This window comes from Rattus norvegicus, chromosome 8, assembly GCF_036323735.1.
Source record: "Rattus norvegicus strain BN/NHsdMcwi chromosome 8, GRCr8, whole genome shotgun sequence".
NCBI lineage: Eukaryota > Metazoa > Chordata > Mammalia > Rodentia > Muridae > Rattus > Rattus norvegicus.
This window is the reverse complement of record NC_086026.1, coordinates 114,664,587-114,678,753: the sequence shown is the minus strand read 5'-3', so window position 1 is coordinate 114,678,753 and position 14,167 is coordinate 114,664,587. Positions and strand designations below refer to the sequence as shown.

General features: G+C 44.4%; 1 protein-coding gene across 13 annotated transcripts in view; it reads left to right on the top strand.

Moving 5' to 3' along the window:
* Nek11 (NIMA-related kinase 11) overlaps positions 1 to 14,167 on the top strand; it is a 259,233-nt gene that overhangs the window by 226,489 nt on the left and 18,577 nt on the right. The gene's annotated exons all lie outside the window — the stretch shown is intronic.

Below are 14,167 nucleotides of genomic sequence, written 5' to 3'. Positions count from 1 at the left end.
TCTGACAAGATTGAGGGCTATATTGATTGGTTACATCAGAGTTATATAACTTGTATATATATATATATATATATATATATATATATATATATATAACAGAGTTATATATATGTGCCTATTAAGTTACATATTTGAGAATATATGTAGTAAATATAGATCATTATAATTCAGTGGCTATAGTAAAAAATCATTTACCAAGGTACCAAGGCAGGATAGCAACATGACATGTTTTATAAATAGAAAGAACGAATAAGAAAACCATTGTCATGTGTGAGACCATGACTGGGTAGATTTAATCCTGTAAGCAGGGCATCACAGCGATGATGGCTTGCTGGACTGACCAGCCAGTACCCAGGACACAGGTTACCTCAGTGGGATACCACGGGAAGCGAAACACAGAGAAGGATTAGACCAAAGGTATATGAATGTTTGGGCATAAAGAACTTCCCCCCCCCATTTACCACACTGCTGGCAGTATGTATGAAAATCCCATAAAATTGAGGAATCTAGTGTGCTGTTATGTGGCCATTTTGAACCATTTATCTAATGAATACTGGGTCCAGACATTATTGCATAGGTGTATCAGTTTTGATGTCCTCAGGTGAGGCATTAATTTTAAAGTTTTGAAATTCTCTAAAAGACATCCTAATGGTGTATGTGGGGGTACGGTTGAAGATCACAAATAGCTCATTGGGGGAAGTTACCGAGTCATCCGTTCCGGCGTCCCAGAAGGATTAATCTCGATAACAGAAGTACGCTGCCAAGCCTGGTGTCTGAGTCGTCACTTAGACTCCTGGAGGTCATAAATGACGGGTCCGGACCCGCCAGAAAGTGTTCCCACCCGTGGGCTGCGAGAGAGCCCGGAGCCAGAGGGGAGAGAGGAACTGCTTTCAAGGTGAACTCTGCCCAATGACTGAGGTCCTATTGTGTATGTCAGCTAAGGAGATTCCTGTAATCTCAAAAAAGCTGGCCAGGCTTTGTCTGGGAAATCACGGTCTTCCTTGCCAGCTGGAATAGACCAGCAATCTGCCGGTGTTTGTGCGGAAACTGTACCTGAAGTCTGGTAGCGGGAAAGTAGAGCTGTGTGGCTGGTGAGGGCCTGTCTAGGCAACCCATGTGGCAAGAGCTGACACCATGTGGCGAACCACGGAGGGCAGCGGTTCACACAGAAATCTGAATGTGAGCTAGCCGAAGCAGCAACTCACGTGGTGGAAGTCCTGAGTGCCACAGCAGCCAGCAGGTGGTGGTGTCTAATGGCACAGTGAACAGCAGCGGCTGTAGCACGGGGGCAGCAGCAATGACCTCAGGCTGGGGACCAGCAGGAGTGGTGGGTGCGTGAGGCTCCACCCCTCCCCACCAAGGCTCCAACCACGAACCTGCCCCAGCTCCAGGCCCAGGGTGGGCCATGGAGGCACACTGTGGGAAAAGCCTACCCTCTGCCCCATGGGGAGATCAATCACCCCATACAGGCCACCAATGTTAGGATTTAAATCTTGGCTTGTGCACGGATAGAACACACCAAGCCAACATGGTTCCACATGGAGAGGTTTAATGAGAGAATAAGAGGAGAGGAGAGGAGAGGAGAGGAGGCTGACCATGGGGATAGAGAGAAGGGACAGGGAAGGGAGCAAGAGCCGAGAAGCAAAGAACAAAGAGCAAGAGAGTGAGGAGAGAGCAGGAAACCCCTTTTATAGTGTCAGGCACAGCTGGCTGTTGCCAGGCAACTGTGGGGAGGGCCATACCTGGCTGTTCCTGGGTAGCTGTGGGGGTGGAGCTTACATGGAATACCAACAGGACCCGAGTCAACTGTTAACGAGAATGGGGTTTAACTTTGTTCACTCAAACTACTTCAAGGCAATTCTTGGGAATGTATATTTAATCTATATTTGGAGCCCAACTCCATCTAAGAAGTTTTAGAGGAATAAACTGATATTTCTTTATTAAAGGGGTCAGTGTTTTGCTTGTTTAGTAAAGAACCTGCCCTGAAAATATGAACACCAGTTTCAGCCTCAGAACCCATGTAAAAATTCCGGATGTCAGGTCTGAGAGATGACTTGGAACAACCTTAGCTAAATCCTGTAAAACCTATGTAAAACACTGGGCATAGATATGAGTGTGTTCAACCTTAGCACTGTGCAGAGGGAGTCAGGAGACAAGGCCACCAGCCTAGCTGCAGATTCAGTGAGAAACTTGCCTCAAAGGGTAAAGCCAAGAGTGATGGAGAAGGACACCTGGCGTCCTCCTCTAGCCTCTGCATGTGTGTATGGGTGCATGTACACACATACATGTCAACACACACCTGTATACACAGACATGTATACACAGAGACATAAACATATACGCAGAGAGACACACACATGCATACACACAGACATATGCACACAGGCAGGCACACACATGCACACATGAACACACGCGCACACACACACACACACACACACGCACACAGACACTGGACACATACACACACATGCCAAATGTGGTGGCCAATGCTTGTCACCCCAGTGCTACAGAGGAAGAAACAGGATGAGCCCTGGAACTCTACAGCCAGTCTAGCCTGCTTGGTGAACTTCAGACCAGTGGGGACTATGTTTCAAAAGAAGTGGACAGCCTTCCTGAGGATGCTACCCAAAGATGTTCTCTGAGCTACACATATGCAATAACATCTGTACATGTATGTTCCCATACACATGAAAACACATACACACATGCATGAAGTAAATGCAAATAAATAAGTGAAACACTAAATAATACCTCTTTTTCACTTTCCAAAAGTCTTTATTGAACCAATTCTGTGTTGTGTGATAAAATATTTCACTTTTTCAAAATGATGTTTCTCTTCATAGACCAGGTTGGCTTTGAACTCAAGGATTTGCCTGCCACTCTGCTTCCAAAGGCTGCCTGGCTAAGTATTAGCCAAAAATGTCTGCTAGCTTTCAGGGCGATCCTCTTGTGACATTTTTCCAACAATTGTAGACCGCATCACATATGATGGCCGCTTCACTGTTACATGGCCCTTAGTTTGATGAGCAGAGGCTGACAGACTGTCTTCTCGGACTCTTCCAAGAACTTCTCAGTGTAACCAGGCCCTTCTGCTGAGTCTCATCACTGTCGTATCTCCTGGTCTCCTTCCTTACCACGTTCTTGGTCTGAACAGCAAAGGTGGATCAATACCGTTGTCCACAATAATCGTTTCCTGTCCCGGGTCCTTACCTCACAGGGAATGTGACAAGGCACTATTAAATGCCAACAGATGTTTGAAGGCTTAGCAAACTAGTTTCAAAACATTTTTGTTGGCTTATATCACACACGTGCTGATATATTTTCATTTATGGCTTCTCGAGACAAAGTTTTTCAATGTAGTCAGTAGATTAGGCTCAGAAGCTCTCCTGCCTCCCCTCTACCTCCTGAGGACTAGGAATAGAAGCCTCAGGCCACAAAAGTTCGTTTTGAATAATAAAGGTCCTTACATACCCCTGAGAAACCTAAGTAATACCTTAATCACAAGAGTATAAAATGGACTGGGTCAATAATCAATTGGTAAAATGTAACATGAGGACTGGAGATGCATCCTCTGAACCCATTCAAAACTGTTGGGTCTGGCAGAATACTTGTGATCCCGGTGCAGATTTTTACTGGGCTCCCAGGCAAGGCAGTCTAGCCTCCTTGACAAGTTCTAAGCCAGTGAGAGACCCTGTCTTTAAAGCAAGGTGGACAGGTCCTGAAGAAGGATGCTAAAGGTGACCTTTGGATTCCAAAAGAAAATGTACAGGAGTGCGTGCGTGTGCCTGTGTGCCTGTGTGTGTGTGTGTGTGTGTGTGTGTGTGTGTGTGTGTGTGTGTGTGTGCCTGTGTGTGTGTGTGTGTGTGTGTGTGCACATGCACACGCACAGAGATACAGATACAGTCTAGCACACAAAGAATAACTGATGGGTGCCAAGCTAGAGAGGGCTGTGGATTCGATCTGTTCAGTGCAAATCTCTCAACTGTCCAGACACCAAGCAGCTGCCCTGAGTTTTGCTTTGTTTTATGTGTTCAATGCTATGAAATTTCCCCTACAGCATTGCTTGTGCTAGATAGATGACACTACACTGTGAGCTTCTCCAAGATGAGATCTGTCTGAAGGGACAATTCCCATTCATGAATTACAGTTCATGTTCTCTCTCTGGTCAACAGTTCCCATGGTTGGCTTCCACCCATAAGGGAGCTCTGGTCAGCCGTAGCTCTGTGCATTCACATGTCCCTGGAGATTTTGTAGTCCAGGTTTGCCCTGTGTCCTCACTCTTTCTGAAACCTGCAAGAGTTGTTCATTTCTTACCCAGCCTTTTGACTGCATTAGCAACTTCTGAGCTCCTTGGTGAACTAGAGACCACAAGTCTTCCCTCAACTTTTTATTGCCCCTCTTAGCTTAGAATTTTAGAAAGCCTCCCAGAACAAACCAGGCTCTCAGCAAGGGAGAGCTGTGGTTGAGTGTGTCTTCAAAGGCAATATTGTGTTGAAGCTTAGTCCATAGGGTGGTGATGCTAACGGATGATGGAGCCTTCAAGGGGAACATTGGGTAAGAGAGTTAGTCATTCAGAGGGACGAGGAAAACAAAGGAAAATGTTCTGTCTCTCTCTGTCTCTCTGTGTCTAACTCTCTTTCTTTGTCTCTGTCTCTGTATCTCTGTCTCTGTCTCTCTGTCTATCTGTCTCTGTCTCTCCCTCGATGTCTCTCCCACTTCCTCCTCTGTGGATCCTCTGTTTTAAGCATCTGTACTGTGGTTCCTTCCATCATGAGATTTCCCAATGGCCAAGGAGAAGCTGGTGTTATGCTCTCGAGACACGTGAACTCTAGAAGTCTGTATTCAGCAGCCCTTTCTTCCTTCATGAAGTACATAACCTCGGATATTTCACAGAGTAATGGCAAACAGCAATCCAGCAAGCGTTAGCTCTTGTTTAATTCAGAAGCATTTACTGACCTCCTACCATTTGCAGAAACTAGGGAGCATAGAGAAATAAAAGATGTACACAATACTTGCCTTTGAGAGACTGAAAGTTGTCCCTATTAAGGATATATTCATTTTCTAATACTTCATCAGAATAATTTTTAAAGCCGACTCACAGTTAGCACATCCGAATAGCATGTTTTGTTGATCAGGATCTAACACTTACACCTGAGAAAAAGTTTTGGTTTATGTTAGCATCAGAAAAAAAAAGATATGATAAACTTAGTTGAATAACGCAGAGGGAGGAAAAGATGAAAGAGAAATTAGGAAGCCAGGGTGCTCATCATCACTGTCCTGGCTACATGTATAGCTTGGTTCTATGTTTCCATAAAGCCAGGTCAAATGGGCATCACGATGGTACAGTCCTAGCACTCATTATCAAGAATGCCAGCACATTAGCAGTTCTCAGGCAGGACCAAGCTGTTCATGCTGTGTTGGATGCAGAGCACATTGTCTGAAATATTGACCTGATTAGTCTAATTGCACAGGAAACAGAGTTGTGAATTTCAAAAGGTGGCTTGCTGGTGATAAGAAGCCACCCAACCAAGAACTAAACTGTGCACTATTTCAGGGCCTTAACTATGTATGTTTGCTACTCAATTCTCAAATGAAAAACCTGTGACCCTTGAAGAAGAGATGGGCACTTAAGCAGAGTTTGATTTCAATCGTTTGAGGAATAGCTGATGGGTGCCCTTGGCTGGTCTGATATCCTCTGCTTTAGGTCTGTTTTATCCTGTGTGTGTAGTGTTTTGCCTGCAGTATGTCTATGAACTACATGAACGCCATAGACCATGAAGATCAGAAGAGGGTGCCACACCCCCTAGACAGGAGTTGCAGGTGGTTATTAGCCTCTGCGTGGGTGCTGAGAACTGAACCTGGATCCTGTAGGAAAGCAACTCTCCAGAAATCCCTCTCCTTTCAGGCATTAATCACAGGAGTGTTTCGATTTTCTATTTTTCACGGTCACGTCCCAATCAAAGAATGTCAAGGCATGGACATTACTACAACCCACGCTGGAGCCCCGTCAGCCTTCAGCTGTGCTCCTGCTTCTGATGGTTCGAGTCTCCTCCGTCTTCAGCTAAGTTTCTGCTGTGCTGCTTTGCCCACTCTTTCTGCAGTCCGGTCTTACCCAGTGACCAGAGAAGTCTATAAGGAACGAAGTGTGGAGGAACATAACTCTGCTGCCTGAAACATGTCAAGGATTTGTTTGCTATATCCACTTTTTACTACATCATAAAAACAATTTGTGAATGCAAAAATAAGCAAGGTCTAGTGGCTAAACAAATGGAATAAAGTGCCAGGAGTTACTCTATCCCTCTCTCCAGTGCCTCCTGGTCTTTGCTTGACCAGTAGTTTTCTCTAATGTTAGAACTCCTGTTCTCCCTGTGAGTATCTGGACCACACAGTCCTGAGAAATTCATTGGTGTGTATACTGTCTCATAATTGATTCTTTGTGAAAAATGCAATTCTCTACCAGTTAGACTCCCAAGTTGTTATTTGGATTATTAAAAAATAATTGACATAAAAAATGATATATTGGACCTGAGCTTAGAAGGGTCTCTCGCTGTTGGAAGCCCGGACGTTGGAAAGCAGCCTCCTCTCACTCACTACCTGAAAGGCTCAGGAAGGTGCCCTGTGGACTACAACCTCCAGACAGTGAGGTTCCGATCACTCTGCTTCCGGATCCCACCAAGATCTTCGTGGCCTGGGGCATGCTTATAAAAGGCAAAAAGAAAAAAATGATTTTCAATTTCTTTAAAAACATTTTCTTTATTTTTTGAGAATCTTCTGCATATATACAATGAAATAAAATCAAGTCTACTCCCCATGCCCCACTTCAATGTCTCATATTCTCCCAACATGCTCTATGTCCCGTTAGTGCTGTATGTATGTGTGTGGATGTTGAGTCCTGTGCTGGAATATGAGAAACCTTCCAGTGGTCACGTCCTTGAAAATGAATTATTTTTCCTGCACTAGCAATTACTTCCTGTCAGTCTCCTCAGTAAGGAGTGGGGTCTGGAGACCACCTATGCCATGTCTGTCTACATGGAAGGATGGCTGCTGAGGGGGTTAAGTTAGGGGCTGAGTGTTACCAGACGGCTTGAAGAATGCGACCGACAAAGCAGCCCTTTTGTGGAGAAACGTTAAGGTATTTCGAAAGGCATACATGGCATGGCATCCTTGTTACATTTCTGCAAAAGGACAAGAGACTTGCTTGGTATAGTTTAGGCAGACTTCTCTTCTGGAAGCTCACCAACTCTTTACCACAAAGAGGAGACGCTTACTAAATGCTCCACATGTGCGTGCACGGGTGGATGTGTGAAATGCGAGGGTCCCGTTAAAAAAACAAGTTATCTTCTTTACCGCACTCGTGCGTGGCTTTCCAAAAGGTTGACCAGCAATCAGTAACAGTGGGGAAGATCTTTGGTTATCCCAAATAGATTGTGAGTAAAGGCTACTCAACTCAACTAGACAGGGAGGGAGTTGTAGGCAATCTCAGTGGTAGACAGCATAGCTATTATCTTCTGGTGGTCTTATTTTTAAAACTCTTGAATCTCAGTTTTTCCCCTTTTCTCTATTTCCTCTTACTTTGTACATAGCACGCATCTCGATGTGAAAAGTGAAACTGGGTGTCAGAGGTGCTAGGATTCGCACCTCCTGAATGCCAGCTGCAGTGGGTGTGCTTGGGGCTGTCTCTGAACATCTGTAGGAAGAAGTGCAGGCTATTTCTGTGCAAAAGAAAGACACAGAGAAAGGCAGACGTTGTGTAACAGTGTACTATTTTATCTTTCCATAGTTTGAAGCACCCAGACTCTGCTCTAAATTGAAGATGTTCCATTTTTAACACAGCCCTTGGCCACACCCAGGATAGGCGCACTGAGAATGGGCAGTATCTTGCTGGTTTCCAGTGACAGCATCACAGACTGGACTGTATGTTGAGTATAATGGTTGGCCTATTAGCTGTAAACTCTTCCCTAGCGCCTAGAATCTCTCATACACTAATTACACACATCCAGGACTTCGACAGTTTGGTGGGATGCAGGGGTTGGGGTGGAGTGGGGACACTTTCTGAGTCCCTTTTTTCAGCCCTATAAAATGGGAATGATACTCCCTTGTCCCATTTACTTGTTATGGACGCTGACTTACAAAAGGAATGCAAACAAACACCTTGATCAAACCAAATGGCTCACAAAACAAAACTGAAAGTCATGAGTTCAGGAAGGGATCTGGGAGGGATAAAGTGGCGATGAGGGCTGATTGGGATGGGGGAGGTAAAAGGGAGTGGGATAGGACAGTAATCAGAATACATTGTATACATGCATAAAATTGTCAAATGGCAACATGGATTAATTGAAGAGACCATTGTTGTATTCCATGGTGTTGACTGACTATTGGTTGGTAAGTTGTGTTGGGAGTGTGGATGCCAGGGGAAGAACAGAAATATATGACAGACCTGCTGAGGTAGCTGACGTTGGCCACTCATATGTGAGCCTTCTGGCCATCACTGAGGGTATTGTCCTGGTAAAGGCTGGGTGCAAATCAGTTAAGATCTGGAGAAAAACATCCCAGAAAGTATGAGATTAAATGGAAGTTTAAGCCACTGGCTCTTGTTTCAGGGAACCAATGGCTAGTCTGGCAGAGCTCACAAAAGCGCCGATGTTGGAACTGCTTGTTTTCTGGTGATGCTGGGAATTAGAACTAAGGACATTGCTAAGTGTGTGACATTGAGCTGCACTCCTCCTGAATGTTTTAAAGGAACTGGCTTGTTGAACATGGCTTAGAGAAATAGAACCCTACACAGTTACTGGCTAGATATTAGACATCTCAGAAGGTAACCTGAGTAACAGCCAGAAAGCAACAGATTTTGCTTAAATTAATTTTAATCACCATAGAGAAAGTACTTAATGATGGAGCAGAAAGGGTGAGGTCTGTTGGTGACAAACAAGATGTCAGGAGCCTAGAGTCAAGGAGATCTGAATTCAATCACACACACACACACACACACACACACACACACACACACACACACACACACACAAACACACACACACACAGGCCCGTGCACGCGTGCATGTGTGTGTATGTGTGTGTGTGTGTGTGTGTGTATGCAGATGTGTATACATATATGTAACCCCAGTATCTGACCAAAATAGACAGATTGTGAGTGTACAGTGCCCACACTAGAGATTGTTATAGTTTTTAGCCTTGGAGATGCTGCTGTATTCTTTTAGTCCTCTGACCCTGGGGCACTGGATACCTGCAGTGTGAATATGAGTGCATTTTACAGGTGAATGTGTGACATTTACCACACACAGAGCTCATTTAGAAGCCAAGTATCCCGAGTATAAATCCCAGTAATTTGTGAGATTTAAGTGGACCTCAGGCACGACTATTTCCTTAAAATTGAAACATTTTCTCCCAGCATGAGGAAGGAAGAGGCTTGAGACTGAGGAAGCTGAGGCTCAGGAAGTGACAAGGCCCTTCCCCAGAGTTATATAAGCAGGAGGCAATCTATGCGGGAGTGGAGACTCGCCCTTACAACGGCCTGCGAGTTGTACAAGGGGCTCCAGCGATGCAGTTTCCAGGAGGCTTCTAGGTCACCCATGCTCCTGTAAGTGACCCCTCATCTCAGCCTCTGTAAGTAGCCCCAACAAACTTACTGGCTCCCCAATATAGATCTTCATGGAGTAGTTTCTTTGGTCTGATGTTGGTGTCCTATCTAGGGTAAATAAATGCTTGTTTTACATTCTCAGGAAAAGTCACACAGCAAGGTGCCAAGGACCCAGATAGCCTTCTAAGTATCTGCTGGTGTATAAATGGTGGTATATATTTATCAGAAGACACCTTTTTATTGAATGAGCATTTGGCCAACTCTCTTATTACCATAATGTCTTTACCTGTAGCAAGCAGCCAAGACTCAAGTTGAGTCTTCCTAGTCTGGAGTGAGCAAAGACAGTTCTCAAACTCTCAGGACCTCTGACATGCCCACAAGGGTATGAGTAGTTAAAATAGGAAAGCCAAGATTTAGAAGCAGAGGAGGCAGACATGTCATAAGAAGGCTTTAGAATTGTGTAGGTTAACTTTAACCATCAATGTCCTACCCTAGCATTACCTGGGAAAAGAGCTTCAGCCGAGCATGTAACTAAATCAGCTTGGCTTGTGGGCATGACTGTGGGAGATGATCCTCGTGGTTAATTGACTGAGCCCAGTATGGGCGGTGCATTCCCTAGGCTGACTATGACCTGAATAAGAGAGACATCTTAGTCTCTTTCTATAACTGTAACTCATCTGTCTTTAATTTGAATTTCCCACCACCCCCAGCCACTCTATTTCTATATATTGTTTGTGTAAATGAAAGCTTGCAGAATTTATGTGTGCCTAAATTATTTCAGCTAGCATAATTCTTCTAGATATCTGTCCCTGCAAATGGGAGGATCATCTCTATTAAGTTTGTCTAATATTCCACATATCTGTACACACATGTGCACATACCACCATTTCTTTATTCACGTGTATGATGATAAACATTTGGGTTGGCCCATAGCTTGACATACCTATAATTGTGTTAGTTTTCAACACAAAGGTCCAAAGACATTGATGACTTTGGACATGGGTATGCATATGCAAAGGAAGTTCTCAAAAGGCTGCTTTCTTTGACCTACAATCAGGTAGACACCCATTGTATGATGGTTATAAACAGATGAGTCAGACATCCAGGTTTTCTGAAAAGGGGGAGAAATATTGTGTCCCCCTGATTTTCTACTGTAATGAAACTTCTTATTACAAATGAAAGCCCAAATCAAGCATTAAAAACAACTTAATTGCTAATCATCGTATTTTCAAGTGATCCGTAATTAGAGTAAAATTTAAAGCGAATACAAGCATATTAGAATATTTTCGCATGTACCTTCATTTGTCCGTATCACACATGAAGCCAGACCCACACATTCTCGATGGTTTCAGAGACTCATCAACTCATTCACTCAAATGCACACTGTTTCTAGGTGTAGTCAAAGGGTGTCTTCAACAGCTTCCTTGGGCGAGAACCTTCTTTTCTCTTTTTCTTTTCTTTTTTTAAAAAGATCTGTTTATTTTTATTTATAAGAGTATATTGTTGCGTCTTCAGACACACCAGCAGAGGGCACCAGATCCCATTACAGATGGTTGTGAGCCACCATGTGGTTGCTGGGAATTGAACTCAGGACCTCTGGAAGAGCAGTCTCTCTCTCTCTCTCTCTCTCTCTCTCTCTCTCTCTCTCTCTCTCCCTCCCTCCCTCTCTCTCTCTCTCTCTCTCTCTCTCTCTCTCTCTCTCTCTCTCTTTATTTCATCTTTATTAACTTGGGTATTTCTTATTTACATTTCGATTGTTATTCCCTTTCCCGGTTTCCGGGCCAACATCGCCCTAGCCCCTCCCCCTCCCCTTCTCCATGGGTGTTCCCTTCCCCATCCTTCCCCCATTACCGCCCTCCTCCCAACAACCACGTTCACTGGGGGTTCAGTCGGAAGAGCAGTCTCTTAAGATGCACTATCCCATGCTTCTCTCTCCTTCCTCAAGTCACATTTATAAGCTGCACCCTTGTTCTTGAAGAGAGCTGCCGACGCCCTTCATGCTTGTACTAAGGCTCTGCACGGCATACGCGCACCTCCTGGTGAGGGCTGTGCAGCTCTAACTTGGCACAGATTTCTTCTCCCACCAAACAAAATAATAAGGTAGAGGAGAAGAGAGGAACAAAGAAAAAGAAAATAAGAAAGAAAAGGAAGGTGGCGAGGAAGAATAGATCAGAGGCAAAGGAAGGTGCAGAGACCTCATTTATAACTGCACTGGGGAGCTGACTTCTGTTTCCTCCATTTCTTTAACGCTTATTTTTGTTCTTTGACAGTTTCTTCTATGTATATGAAACTTTAACTTATCTTCACCCCCATTCTCCTCTGTGATATTCGACTTCTTCATATTTTCTTTTCACGTGTGACCGCCTGAGTTTAGTTGCTTGCTTGGGTGTGGATTATTGACGGAGCATGGCAGCTTGTCTGCAGCTACACCCCTCCCCCAGTAGACCCTCAGGGAGGGGTGGCACTTTCACTGCCCTGCCTACACTGCCCTTTTTGTGAGGCAGTATGTGCAAACGGCGTCTGACACAACTACCTGCAGTGCAACATGCTCCTGGCTCTGGCATTCTGAGAGGATAGCTCTCACGAGACTGATGCATGGTTCGTTTGTTAATTTTGGTGCTTGAGGCATTGTCTCGCTGTCTCCCAGGCTGACCTTGAACTCTTTCCTGGGCTCAGGGGATTCCCCTGCCTCTTGAACAGCTGACGCCGTAGGCATACACCATCGCACTCAAAGTATAGGACCATTTCAGTAGCAAGAAGCTTTAAGTATGCTAATGAGAAACATATTTTGAAAAAAAGCAATATAGATCTCTGCAAGGATGCATGTTCCAGCAAGGAGGGGGAGGGGGAGCTGTGTGTGTTTATCTGGTGAGCTCTCTAGGCTACTTCATTGACAGAACAATGCTTCAGAAGAGTAGCTGTGACCTCTTCTGTGTTATTTTCAAACCTGTGGTAATGTCCAACACAGCCACTGGACTAGTCTACAGCCCTTATAAAGCAATTGTGAATGTACTTTGAGTAGCATGAAGCATTCTTATGATGTAATGGGGGCTTTATAAAAGAAGTAGGATATTGTTCTTACCTTTCTTGAGCATTTTCCAAAGTTATTAAATGTTTCAAAATATAATTAATTTCTCTATAATGTAATATCCTTCCGGGTTGTTTTCAGCTTTTCCAACTCATATATAATATTGACATAAACTTTTTGTTTTTAGCCTAATGTTATTTTCAGATTTCAGGCTTTTTCCTTTGATAAATGTCTTACAATTACTGGTTTACAAAAGGTGACCTTTTATTATAATTACTGATTCATAGGGCACAACCCTTGATGTATTCTACCAAATTGGTTTCCGTAATCCACAAAGATTTATAACGTGATTCTTCAGATTTTGCTAAGTTATCGTTTATTCAACAAACTATTAGATTTGAAATAAAAGTTACTAATGCCCGGCTTCCTTAAAGGCTCCAAACACACCATTATGGGGAGACATGATGATTCCTACAGTGTCGCCCAATGTGACGTCTCAGACTGAGATGGGAGAAACAGACATTTAGAAGTAAAGGGCAGTGCGTGAGCTTGGTAAAGCTATGACAGAATGCCAGGGGACTCGAGCACACTGACTGTGATTGACCAAAGACAGGTGAGGGAAATCCTATTCTCCTACTCATCCCCCACCCCCACCAGTCCTATTACCCTGGGGCAGGTCTACAGGGGAAGGGCCTGCCCCTCGTACCCTGCTAATGTCCAAGGACGAACTGTCCCCATCGGGACAAAGAAGTATTTTCCTTATATTCTTTGAGGTGAGAAGACTCAGTGTGGGCAGGGTAGCTCCCTGGGTGGGGTACAGGAATGGAGCCCAGTAGCAAGCATTCATCACTCTCTGTTGGGTGACTCTGTGTGCAGTAGGAGCTACTGCTTCAAGATCATGCCTCTCTGACTTCCTGCCATGGTGGACTGCAGTTTTGAACCACGAACCAGAATGAAACGTTTTCCCCTTAAATTGCCATTGTCGGAATATTTTAACACAGTGACAGGAAAATAATGGAAGACATTTGCTCTAGTGTGTGTTGTCGAGGTCTGTCACCATTTATGTATTCTTTTCACAGATCCAAAAATAAGCTTCCTTCTAGGGATACACACACTTATCCTGAGTCTGTAACTAGACATGGCTTTCCAACACCCCTGTCTCCTTTGCTGCTTAGACTAGAAAATGGACACTAAGGTGCTGAAAGCGTTTTCTCCAGCTCAGAAATGCAGATCTCCAAGGAAAAGCACAAACTCAGCTGCCACAGTTAGCGGCTTTACAGTGTTTGTGTCTTCTTCTCCCTTTCCGTGCTCTGTGCACACTCCCACACCCTGTGTGCACCCGTGTGTACATGTGTGCGTGCATGCATGTGTGTGTGTGTGTGTGTGTGTGAGAGAGAGAGAGAGAGAGAGAGAGAGAGAGAGAGAGAGAGAGAGTGCCTATGTGTATGCATGAGGAGCACAGAGGTTAACCTCAGGATACCTCTCTACCCTGCCTTTGGGACAGTCTCCCCCTAGCCTGAAGATTATCCCTAACCAGCGGA